This window comes from Oncorhynchus tshawytscha, linkage group LG08 (assembly GCF_018296145.1).
Source record: "Oncorhynchus tshawytscha isolate Ot180627B linkage group LG08, Otsh_v2.0, whole genome shotgun sequence".
Taxonomy (NCBI): domain Eukaryota; kingdom Metazoa; phylum Chordata; class Actinopteri; order Salmoniformes; family Salmonidae; genus Oncorhynchus; species Oncorhynchus tshawytscha.
Genome location: NC_056436.1, coordinates 25916773 through 25929695, shown reverse-complemented (window position 1 = coordinate 25929695; position 12923 = coordinate 25916773).

Here is a 12923-nt window from a genome sequence, read left to right as displayed (position 1 = left end):
CATAACGTTCTCCACGGCGTCTCCAGACTCTGTCACGTCTGTCACATGTGCTCAGTGTGAACTTGCTTTCATCTGTGAAGAGCACTGGGTTGTTGCCCTCCTACGGCCTCCTCCACATCTCCTGATGGACTGGCCTGTCTCCTGGTATTGCCTCCATGCTCTGGACACTACGCTGACAGACACAGCAAACCTTCTTGCCACAGCTCGCATTGATGTCCCATCCTGGATGAGCTGCACTACCTGAGCCACTTGTGTGGGTTGTAGACTCCGTCTCATGCTACCACCAGCATTCAAAAGTGACCAAAACATCAGCCAGGAAGAATAGGAACTGAGGTCACCACCTGCAGAACCACTCCTTTATTGGGGGTGTTTTGCTAATTGCCTATAATTTCCACCTGTTGTCTATTCCATTTGCACAACAGCATGTGAAATTTGTCAATCAGTGTTGCTTCCTAAGTGGACAGTTTGATTTCACAGAAGTGTGATTGACTTGGAGTTACATTGTGTTGTTTAAGTCATCCCTTTATTTTTTTTAGCCAATTTTGTGGTATCCAATTGCTAGTAGTTACTATCTTGTCTCATCGCTACAACTCCCATATGGGATTGGGAGAGACGAAGGTCGAAAGCCATGCGTCCTCCGAAATACAACCCGGAAGCCAGCCACACCAATGTGTTGGAGGAAACACCGTGCATCTGTCAAAATTGCTATTCTCTGATGAGTCGCGGTTGTCTCACCAGGGGTGATGGTCGGATTCGCGTGTATCGTTGAAGGAATGAGCGTTACACCGAAGCCTGTACTCTGGAGGGGTATCAATTTGGAGATGGAGGGTCCGTCATGGTGTGTCACAGCATCATCAGACTGAGCTTGTTGTCATTGCAAGCAAACTCAAGGCTGTGCGCTACAGGGAAGACATCCTCCTCCCTCATGTGGTACCCTTCCTGCAGGCTCATCCTGACATGACCCTCCAGCATGACAATGCCACCAGCCATACTGCTCGTTCTGTGCGTGATTTCCTGCAAAACAGGAATGTCAGTGTTCTGCCATGGCCAGCAGACTCAAGATATTTCAGCTTTTCATTTTTTTAATATATTTTTTTAATTTCTAAAAACATAATTACACTTTGACATTATGGGGTACTGTGTGTAGATCGGTGAGACAAAACACAAAATGTAGAAAAAGTCAAGTGGTGTGAATACCTTCTGAAGGCACTGTAAACATATCCACGCTTTGATGATTTGAACCCATTTGATTGGCCCCTACTGATGAGCTTGATTAATGGTATGAATTGCAATAAGCAACGCGGTGACTGCGTATACAGTATGCAAACATTCAAATCAAATAGGGCGTGTGGGATTATCCCCAATAAGTCTTATTTAAATATTACCATCATTCTAGCAGTGTGTGGGACCAACTTGGGATACCTGCTAATTAGATGCTATAAATAGAGATCATTATTTATTATGGCTGATATGGATTAATGTGATGTTGAGCTTAGTGTGGGTTTATGAGCACGTCCTTGAGGAAAAGCCATCCTACAAGAAGATGAAAATGATTACTGTAGCCTATTAAACTAACTGTATTCCAGTAGACACCAATAGCAGAGGAATGATTGGTTTATCTGATTTTGACTGAACCTTTATTTAACTAGGCAAGTCAGTTAAGAACAAATTCTTATTTTACAATGACGACCTACCCTGGTGAAACCCTCCCCTAACCCGGACGACGCTGGGCCAATTGTACGCCGCCCTATGGAACTTCCGATCACGGCTGGTTGTGATACAGCCCAGGATCGAACCAGGGTGTGTACTGATGCCTATAGCACTGAGATGCAGTGCCTTAGACCACTGAGACTGGATCACTGACTAGATAAAATGCATTTAGGCAGTTTTGCAACCAGAGAGAACAGGATGATTGGGAATAACAATAGAGAATAGTATATCATTATATTACTCCTTTAGAATCAGCACAGAGTGTTGATTTGGCCGATATTCAGTCTGCCTGAGAAACACGTCATCGTGTTCTGATTACGTTGCGTTCTTTAAATTTCAAAGCAGAACATGGAGGATTTAGAAGATTGTCTTACATGCTACATTCCTCTGAAGGAGGTTTCTATTGTTATCTTGGCTGGTCTTGTTGTGAGTGTCTAGATGAGTGTTAGAGTAGGTAATATCTGTGCAGGGAATGGGAATTCATTTAGAGTGTCTTGCTGTGGTGTTTTTTCACTGAAAGGTGCCATAATCAACAAAGTGCTTACAGCATGTCTGTAGGTGGGAGATATAAAAACACCAGTGCAATGCTATATCGTTCTCCATGGCTAATCAGTACGCTCCCTGGATGGATATCATTATCATGTCAACTGGAGCATGGGCGTTCTTCTGGTTCATTCTGGGCCTTTAGTGTATCCAGTGAGAGTCCTTTTCTCATTGTTTCACAGATGACTCATCTTCCCTGATTGCCACTTAGAGGTGTTTTGGGGGGTTGAGGTTTTGTGGAAGGCTAATCGTTACTCTCTCTGACTCCTCTCTTCTTCTGTACTGGCTATTACAGCATAAGTCCATCCCAGTGCCTGCCCGTCTGTAGGAAAACACTTAATAAACACACACCCAAATAGGCAATTAGTGTAAAGTCCACAGGCACAAACGGCCTCCTACAACCATCTCATCTCCTCTTCCTCCCTCCTCTCAGGGACATGTCGTGACAAGGCAGGGGCTTATGGAGCAGAGAATCAGGGGGCTGAATAGGCACCTGATCTCCACTGCAGTGTAGCAAAACAATAGAGAGCTACACTAAACACACCACTATAGACCCATAGATACATTACATATAGTAAGTCCACAGTAGCACTGAGGAATGTGAGGACCAATCCAGTGAGCGAGATTTAGAACAAAGAAGATTAAATGGTGTGTCGAGTTATGGAATCTACGCTTACACACACACACACTTACACACACACACACACACACACACACACACACACACACACACACACACACCACCCAGCGAGCCTGCTGAGAGATGACACCCCAGCATGGAGCCATGGACACCCCAGGGTTTTCACAGTGGTTCCTCAGCTTGGGTCACTGGAGCAGGGTAACAGTGTGCTTGGCAAAGCTCTGTTGCTCTCCCAGTCAGGCAGTCAGAGCTCATATAGCAGCCACCCTGTTCATCATCTCTAGTTCAGCTCCCATCTTTGAATAGCCAGGCTGTGGTTGCATCACCATGCCACTCCAGGATGGAGCACAGTGGTGGGTGATCCTAGGAGAGGACTGGAGACTAGTGGGAGAGGTGGATGGAGAGGAGGCTGGTTAGACACAGACACAGGGCAGGAGGTACACTGGCCAGAGAGACCAGCGAAGGCAGAGCAGAGCTGGCTGAGAGACAAGACCACAGCTGGTTGGCTAATGTCCACTTTCTCACTGTGCGCATGTAGGCACCATGCCAGAGGACAAATCCCAGTACTTCACATAACAGGTGGCCCAGATGACAAGAAATTATCCAGGGAACTGAGATCCAAGTAACAGAACATCAGGTATCATCATATCCATGTAGCCATTCAGACTGGAAAGATAAGGTAATATGGATACATTCGTACATAGTCAGTGAATATGTATGTAATATAATGCTGTGTGTGAACAGTCATACAAATTATAGATCGTTGTTGTTCACTGCCTGGTCTGGGATAAATTATGAATCTGCTGTGGATGTCGGGGATGGGCGGGCACGTGTCTGATGCAGCTGTGATGAGAACCTGGGGTCTGGCAGGGACCAGGGCTCTCAGCTCCTATCCTCTTCTGAGGTCTCAGGGCCTGTCTGTCTGGGTGGCTCTCAGCCCAGATCCACCAGACAATGTGTGTGTGTGCGTTTGTATTAGAGTGTGTGGACACGCAGCTGTGTGAGGCTGGATGTTTCCTGGCTTGGTTCCCAAGGGCACCCTGATGAAGCCTGGTCTGGCCTGGATGGAGGGAGGAGAAGGGAGGAGAGGGCGGGCTGGAGTCTGGCAGCTGTACAGAGGTCGGTCTATCTCTAGCCCTCACACTGCAGTCTCATGAGCCAAACCCTGCTGAATGATCCACAGTCAACACCTGCCCATGTACCAGTGTCCGGGACACTGCACACAAATAAACGAGGATGCTCTGTAGACAAGAGGCGACACTACCTCTGGAAATAACTGGGTTATATAGACCCCTCCGCGCCCACGAGCGGGCGAGAGATTGATGAAACTCCTACTGAGAGAGGACAGAGCCCACATGGTCTGTTTAATCAGAATCATCCCTCTCGCTCTCCCTCCCTCTGTTCCAGCCCTCTAATCAAGAGCCAGGTGTTCAACATGCGCTACAGTCAGTTCCCTCGCCATCTCTCTGTCTCTTTCAATCTGTCTCAGCATCTTTTTTTCTCTCCTCCTCCCATTGCTCCCTCTCACAGGTGGGTTTGTGCATAGCTCTAACCCTGTAATTAAACAGTATCATCCACCTGCGCCATCGAATCAGATCTGACTTGAGATCATTATAAGGCTGCTAGGGTAGCTGCAACACAACAGAACAGAGGAGCACAGGGGAGTCAAGGCCAAGGGCACCAGGCTCTGACCCCACAGTGAGACCCTGTTGTGTGGGTGCACTCAAGGGGAGGTGGAGAGGGCAGAGGAGGCATTAGTGGGCTCACAGATCAGAGGGAGCTATATGTTGGAACAGACAGGTACACACTCATACAGTATATGCACGTACACACACAGCTGGAGGTATGGGTAGAGAGTTAGATCTAATTTCTCTCTGTGATGGGGGGTTTCTGACAGAGGGAGTTTGGTGTGTGTGTGTGTGTGTGTGTGTGTGTGTGTGTGTGTGATAGCGAGGGTCTGCCATGGGAGTGGTCTCCACAGATGGGGTTCAGTAATCCCTTAATGAATTCAATTACAGAGATGGGACCATAAATCAACTGAGCCCAGAGCTGAAGGCAAACTCATCTGTTGCCACAGAGAAACAATTTAGCCCTCCTCCAGCTCCACATGTTTACAGAGATGAAGAGGCCAAAGGATTTATGTTTGTGAATTAGAAGCGCTTGCTGTAGCTGATGCTTGGACTCTGCTATACCGCCCAAAACTAAGTTAGGCTGAATGCCTCGAGAGCCAAGCAGCAGTTCTCTACTCCCTTAACTATGCCACTGGTATTACAGAAGTGAAACAAGACATGTAACTGTAAATATAAAAACATAACTTGGTGTTATAACATAATGTAAGGCTACTCTTAACACTTTCCTGTGCTTCAAAGGTCACTCCCATCCAATGTCAGTCATACCTGTATGAAGATGTCAGCAAAAATCTGACAAAAGATGACAGCCTCTGTCTATGACAATCTTTATCTTCTCAGATGATAATGCCTATAATAGGTATTCAGAGCAACAGAATACACCCACATCTATATTCCACAGTGGACAGCATAGCCTACAGCAGGGAGGTTGGTGAACAATGAGATTACAAAGAGAGAGGCTAAAGGAATCCCTTTAAGCTAAGGTCCTAGGAAATAATTGGGGTGAGGGAGCCAGGAGGGAGAATCAAAGTGCTGATGCAGAGAAAGGCAGAGTGAAGTGGAGGGAGTTCAAGGCAGGTGGGATTATTAGGGAAATTATTCTGGCAGAGCAGCAGCAGAGTCTGAGCAGGCAGGCAGTGGAGGGCCGAGCCTAGCAAGGTGCCTTTGAGCTGGCTGCCATTGGGTAAAGTTAGCGCCGCCGCTAAACTGCAGCTGTCAGAGAGAGGGAACCAACCAGGAAGGAGGAGAGGGGGTCATGCATCGGCTGCCTTCATGTACTGTATGTTCATCTGCCTGGGCCGAGAGTATGGAGAGCAGGAAACAAGGGGGAATAGGGGGAGGAAAGGAAGAGTGGGCTTTCTCTCTTCACCTCGCTGAATCTACCTCACATCAATGCCAGAGGTCCTCTCCAAAAGTCTCATCGGCATTAGGAAAATTGCAGTTTAGTCAACTAGCATAAAAACATGCTGAAGAATGAATCCACACGGCCTTCTTGTCTGTTAGCACTGTGAAAGCGCATTAAGGTCGCATAATACCATAAAACTACACAACCAACACATTTTTCCTTCCACAGACATTAAAAGGTGACTGGAGTTACCAGACAAAGAATGAACTTCTCTACAGTAACATACAGGAAAATACTAATGTCAAACTTTTGTGTAGAAGATGAAGATTTAGATGACATGGGAAAAGGTGCGGTGGCCCTAGGGTGCAAATTAGCTTGGTAGTTTGGTAAAAACCTGCAAAAAAATTAAAAGGCCATCAAATAATTCAAAGGCCTGCAGATATTTCAGGCTGCAAATTAAGTTAAAAAGCAGATAAATATTTTAGCCTTTGAAGTTTGGTAAAATGCTATGTCATTAGTAACCTAAGCTAGCTAAGTCATTAGCAGTGATAACATGTTAGCTACGATGTTACCATTGCTAGCTACATCATTATCAGCGCTATCTAGTTAGCAACGGTAACAAGTTAGCTTTGATGTTATCAACAATAGCTAGTTAGCTACATCATTAACGATGCTAGCTAACAACGCTAGCTAGTTAGCTTCATCGTTAGCAGTGCTAACAAGTTAACTACGACGTTAGCAGTGCTAACAAGTTAGCTACGACGTTAGCAGTGCTAACAAGTTAGCTACGACGTTAGCAGACCTATCTAGTTAGCTAGGTCATTAGCAACGCTAGCTAGTTAGTTACAGCGTTAGCGAGTTTGCTACAGCATTACTAACTGCTAACAAAATTGGGGGGCAATTTTGTTAATGTCATATACATTATGAAGTAGGCATAATTGCAAACTTGACCACACGTTGGCCCGGTTTTGGAATTTAGTGGGGATGTAAACCCCACCTGAGCCCATGTTGAAGCTATGCGGGTAGCGCTTGAATAAAAAGCACACTGGTCCGTAAAATGTATTTGTAATAAATGCTGTAACCATAAGGCGATCAAAGTTTACTTTAAAATGTACCGCATTTCAGGGAGATATCCAGGATTTTTTATTATCACGATATATGGAGTCCAGTTTGTTGAGTAATGATAGTGTAACGACCCTGGGTTTATACGCGTGGATATCGACTCTGCCGCTTCAAATCAAATCAAATTTTATTTGTCACATACACATGGTTAGCAGATGTTAATGCGAGTGTAGCGAAATGCTTGTGCTTCTAGTTCCGACAATGCAGTAATAACGAGCAAGTAATCTAACTAACAATTCCAAAAAAAAAACTACTGTCTTATACACAGTGTAAGGGGATAAAGAATATGTACATAAGGATATATGAATGAGTGATGGTACAGAGCAGCATAGGCAAGATACAGTAGATGATATCGAGTACAGTATATACATATGAGATAAGTATGTAAACCAAGTGGCATAGTTAAAGTGGCTAGTGATACATGTATTACATAAGGATGCAGTCGATGATATAGAGTACAGTATCAACGTATGCATATGAGATGAACAATGTAGGGTAAGTAACATTATATAAGGTAGCATTGTTTAAAGTGGCTAGTGATATATTTACATAATTTCCCATGCTTGAGCATGCTTGTGGAGCACAGTCGATAGCGCGCTGGACTTCGGGCTAGAAGGCCGAGGGTTCGAGACCTGCTCCCTTCCCTGCCTGTTTCATTACACTGGTGTCAGAAGTGATTGGACCTTGCTTGGCCGGTGAGTGCGTTCCTATACAATGTTGAGTCGTAAGCTAGCGCAAGGATGCGCTCTTTAAAAGGAGGGAGTTGTGTAACAACCCTGGTTCTATAATGAGGAGCTCCCTAGGCAGCGAACAGCCTGAGAGTGAATTATGCACACACCTGCAGCCAATAGGAGTACACAATCAGCCTCCCATTATCTTCAGCAACAAGACTGGACTGATGAAGTGAAGAGAGAAGACTCAGGATTGAACCTGCTCCAAGAGCTCTGTGTTGCTGTTCCACAATGGTGGCTGCTGACACACACGACTTATGTTTATTTTGTTTGGGTTCACAGCATGGGGCTGCCTCACAGATCCCCCGGAATGCCCTAGCTGCACCCTCCTTTCTTTAAAGGAGAGGAAACAGAGGTGGTGGTTTTTCAGGGTAGATCTCCCTCTGGAAGATACCATGTCTGTGCTAGCCTCAGGTTCTCAGGCGTCATATGACGACGGCGCCTCCGGAGATGACGAGGATGTTGGTAAGTGGAGAAAACCCCAGTCAACTGACCGAAGCGGAAATGACCCCCCTCCCTAAGGAGAGCGAGGGGAACTTCACATCCTTGGGTCAGGAAGAGACGGGCTCTGAGTTCTCAGCAGCCCCCTCCAACGCAACGGCTTCTCTGCGCTCTGACTTTACAGGACTCATTGAGCGGGCCACCTAGAGATTACACTGCCCCCTATTCCCCCCAACCCAGAGGTGGATATGATGGTGGGCGGCCCTTAATCTAGACCGAGACCGGAGGCTGTGCTTTTGGCACCTGCCATGCCCTCACTGGCGAAATACGTTGAGGGTGCAGTGTGGACGGAAAACAGCCTCAGGAGATCCCTAGGCTCGAGGACACCCTAGCCGCGTACCTCGTCCCAGGTTTGAGCTCCTGGCCGTTGTTCCGGAAACCCACATTACCTACGGCAGACTCACTGCCCAGCTGGTAGGGAAGTCCTTCGCTCTAGGTGTACAAGCTGTAGCAGCAGCTAATAATATTGCGTTCCTGGCAGCCTCCCTCTCCCGTCTCACCATGGGTAAGACTGAGCTGTCGGGAGAGAAGAAAGAGGAAGCATCGAGGATTTCCGGTGCCATCCCCTGGCTGTATGCACAGGGAGGATGTAGTTAACGGTTTAAAGAACAGCGTACACACACAGTCCCATGTTGACCCAATGACGCAATCGCTGTTGGGGGCCGGCGCACTAACTCAGGCAGGCGCCTCAGTTAGTGCAGCTCAGGCCCATGCTGTGTTCACGGAGGGCTGGAACCACAAGGTTACACATATAACTTCTTGCGACTAGGGGGCGATATTTTAATTTTTGGATGAAAAACGTTCCCATTTTAAACAAGATATTTTGTCACGAAAAGATGCTCGACTATGCATATAATTGACAGCTTTGGAAAGAAAACACTCTGACGTTTCCAAAACTGCAAAGATATTGTCTGTGAGTGCCACAGAACTGATGTTACAGGCGAAACCCAGATAAAAATCCAACCAGGAAGTGCCGCATTTTTTAAAACCGCCTCATGCCAATGACTCCTTATATGGCTGTGAATGAGCTACGAATGAGCTTACGTTTCCCACGTATTCCCCAAGGTGTCTACAGCATTGTGACGTCTTTTTACACATTTCCATTGATGAATAGCCGTAAGGGACCATATATAGCAAGTGGTCACATGGTGTCTCCCGCAGAAAATCTTGCGTAAAATACTGAGGTAGCCACCTTGAGGATGGATCCTAAACAACGTTTGCTGTGTTTCTGTTGCTATTATGGAGTTAATTTTGAAAAAAGTTCGGCGTTGTAATGGTAGCATTTTCCGGTCGATTTCTCAGCCAAGCATGATGAACAAACGGGAGCTATTTCGCCTACAAAAATAATATTTTTGGAAAAAAGGAACATTTGCTATCTAACTGGGAGTCTCCTGAGTGAAAGCATCCAAAGTTCTTCAAAGGTAAATGATTTAATTTGGTTGCTTTTCTTATTTTCGTGAAAATGTTGCCTGCTGCCAGCAGAGCCTAGCATAGCATTATGCCATGATAAACTTACACAAATGCTTGTCTAGCGTTGGCTGTAACGCATATTTTGAAAATCTGAGATGACAGTGTTGTTAACAAAAGGCTAAGCTTGTGTTTGAATATATTTATTTAATTTCATTTGCAATTTTCATGAATAGGAAAAGTTACTAGGGGTATTTGTGTCCGCTGCGTTATGCTACTTCGTTTGAGGCTATGATTATGCTCCCGGATACGGGATTGCTAGTCGCAAAAGGATAACCAAAGTGTCGGCACCCCCGTTTCTTACAGAACGCTCCAATATTTCCTCCCCCTTTCGAGGGGGTCCCACCCTGGGCTATCCCACCACTTCAGTGTCGAGGGACAGCGGTGGCTTGGGCCATAGAGGAATACAGATCCTTCATACTGTCTGTACCACAGCTTCACGCTTACTCGGAGTGGCAGCGAAGCTGCACCCTCTCCCCCTGGCTAAGTCGGACCCTGCAGAAGGGTTATGCCATCCAATTCCAACGAACTTCTCCCCCGTTTTGGGCGTGGTGGAGGCGGTGATGAAGACGCCAGAGAAAGTAGCCGCTCTTGTAAAAGAGTTTACGGAACTTTTGGTGAAGGAGGCAGTCACAGTAGTTCCCCAAGAGCAAAGGAACAGCGGGCTATATTCACCCTACATCCTAGTGCCAAAAAAGACTGGGGGAGAACGAGGCCAAATGGCCCTTTCTAATGTTTACGACAAAACGTCTGCAAGACGTATCCACACCAATACTTTTGTATAAGCATAGATCTAAAGGACGCATATTTTTATGTGCCGGTGCATTCGCGTCACAGGAAGTTTCTGCGTTTCGCCCTCCCAGGGGTGCCGCGCGAGTATGCCATTAGAGGTACGCCACGGCACCTCATACCTTTTCCAAATGCATGGAGGCGGCATTGGAACCGCTGCTTCGTCAACAGATAAGGCTACTAGCCTGCCTAGACAACCTACTGGTTCTTGCCCCGTCAGCAGAGCTGGAGATCGCACACACGACAGACAGTGACCACACGTCTGGGATTCGCTGTGAATTGGAAAAAGAGAACGCCTTGGCCCAGTCATCAGATTGTCTACCTGGGATTACAGCTAGACATTGACTATGAAGGCTCAAATTTCGGATCCTCTACGGGATGTCTTGTTGCAAGCCCTACGAATGTTTATCCGAATCATATGGTGATGACGCATTCCATCATGACACTCCCATGTCGTCTGCCCACTCCGTGGTTCTGCTGGGACTTCTGCACATGCACAGAGCACAGAGATGGTTTGCCCAAATACGACTGGACCCAGTGAAGCACTTTCGTCGTGCGTCCTGACGTAAGGGGTCCCAATAGGCAGTGTCCTCCTACAGTGAGGGAAAAAAGTATTTGATCCCCTACCGATTTTGTACGTTTGCCCACTGACAAAGAAATGATCCGTCTATAATTTTAAATGGTAGGTTTATTTGAACAGTGAGACAGAATAACAAAAAAATCCAGAAAAACGCATGTCAAAATTGTTATAAATTAATTTGCATTTTAATGAGGGAAATAAGTATTTGACCCCTCTGCAAAACATGACTTAGTACTTGGTGGCAAAACCCTTGTTGGCAATCACAGAGGTCAGACGTTTCTTGTAGTTGGCCACCAGGTTTGCACACATCTCAGGAGGGATTTTGTCCCACTCCTCTTTGCAAGTCATTAAGGTTTCAAGGCTGACGTTTGGCAACTCGAACCTTCAGCTCCCTCCACAGATCTTCTATGGAATTAAGGTCTGGAGACTGGCTAGGCCACTCCAGGACCTTAATGTGCTTCTTCTTGTGCCACTCCTTTGTTGCTTTGGCCGCTGTGTGTTTTGGGTCATTGTCATGCTGGAAAACCCATCCACGACCCATTTTTAATGCCCTGGCTGAGGGAAGGAGGTTCTCACCCAAGATTTGACGGTACATGGCCCTGTCCATTGTCCCTTTGATGTGGTGAAGTTGTCCTGTCCCCTTAGCAGAAAAACAACCCCAAAGCATAATGTTTCCACCTCCATGTTTGACGGTGGGGATGGTGTTCTTGGGGTCATGGGCAGCATTCCTCCTCCTCCAAACACGGCGAGTTGAGTTGATACTTATTGCCCTTGTTAAAATGCAATGTTATAAATTAACATTTTTGACATGCGTTTTTTCTGGATTTCTTTGTTGTTATTCTGTCTCTCAAGGTTCAAATAAACCTACCATTAAAATTATAGACTGATCATTTCTTTGTCCGTGGGCAAACATACAAAATCAGCAGGGGATCAAATACTTTTTTCCCTCACTGTACATTCCAGTGTTTACAGAAGCTTGTCTGACTGGATGGGTAGGGACATGTCAGGCTCGGGATGCCACAACCTCCTGGAGTTGGAGACCGTTTTACTGGTTCTGACCCACTTCGTGTCTACACTGTGGGGTCAGGACGTGCTGGTCTGGTCAGACAACCGAACCACAGTATCCTACATAAATCGCTGAGGAGGAGTCAGGTCTCCTGCACTAAACCGGCTGGCGGAGAAATTGTGGCTGTGGGCTCACGGGCACCTTCGCTCGTTGACAGCAGCACACATTCAGAAAGTCGGAGCAGACCTTATGTCTTGAGGGGGTCCCCGAGACGGCGATTGGCAGCTGCACCCCGACATTGTTCTCTAAATATGGGAACGGCTCGGGAGAGTCGAGGTGAACCTGTTCACGTCACATGTGAACGCGCAGTGTTTTTTGCGCACCAACCATGGCCAGATGTTCTCCTGTACGCATTTCCACCGCTGTCCTGCATTCTCCCACTGCTAGCCCGCATGAGAACAGCAGGGCTGTCAATCATATTGATAGCTCTCAATTGCCCAGGTGCTCCGTGGTACGCGGAGATGACTCAAATGTTGATTGCGCCGTCATGGCCAATTCCACAGAAAGGACGCGCTGTCTCAGGCAGAGGCCATGATAAAAATCGGCCAACCACTGAGGCTCTGGCCCCTGAGAGGGACAGGTTAGAGCGCCGTGGGGTATCAGATTCAGTAATCAGAACCATACAGGGCTCAGGTGCCAGTTCCACATCCATGATGTATGCCAGCAGATGGAACGTGTTTTCACAATGGTGTGCCACAGAGAATGTAGATCCCATGTGCGGTCAGGTCGAGAGCGTGCTCTCTTTCCTACAGTTCATGTTTGACAAGCAGCGCTCACCCGCCACCATTAAGGTGTTCATGG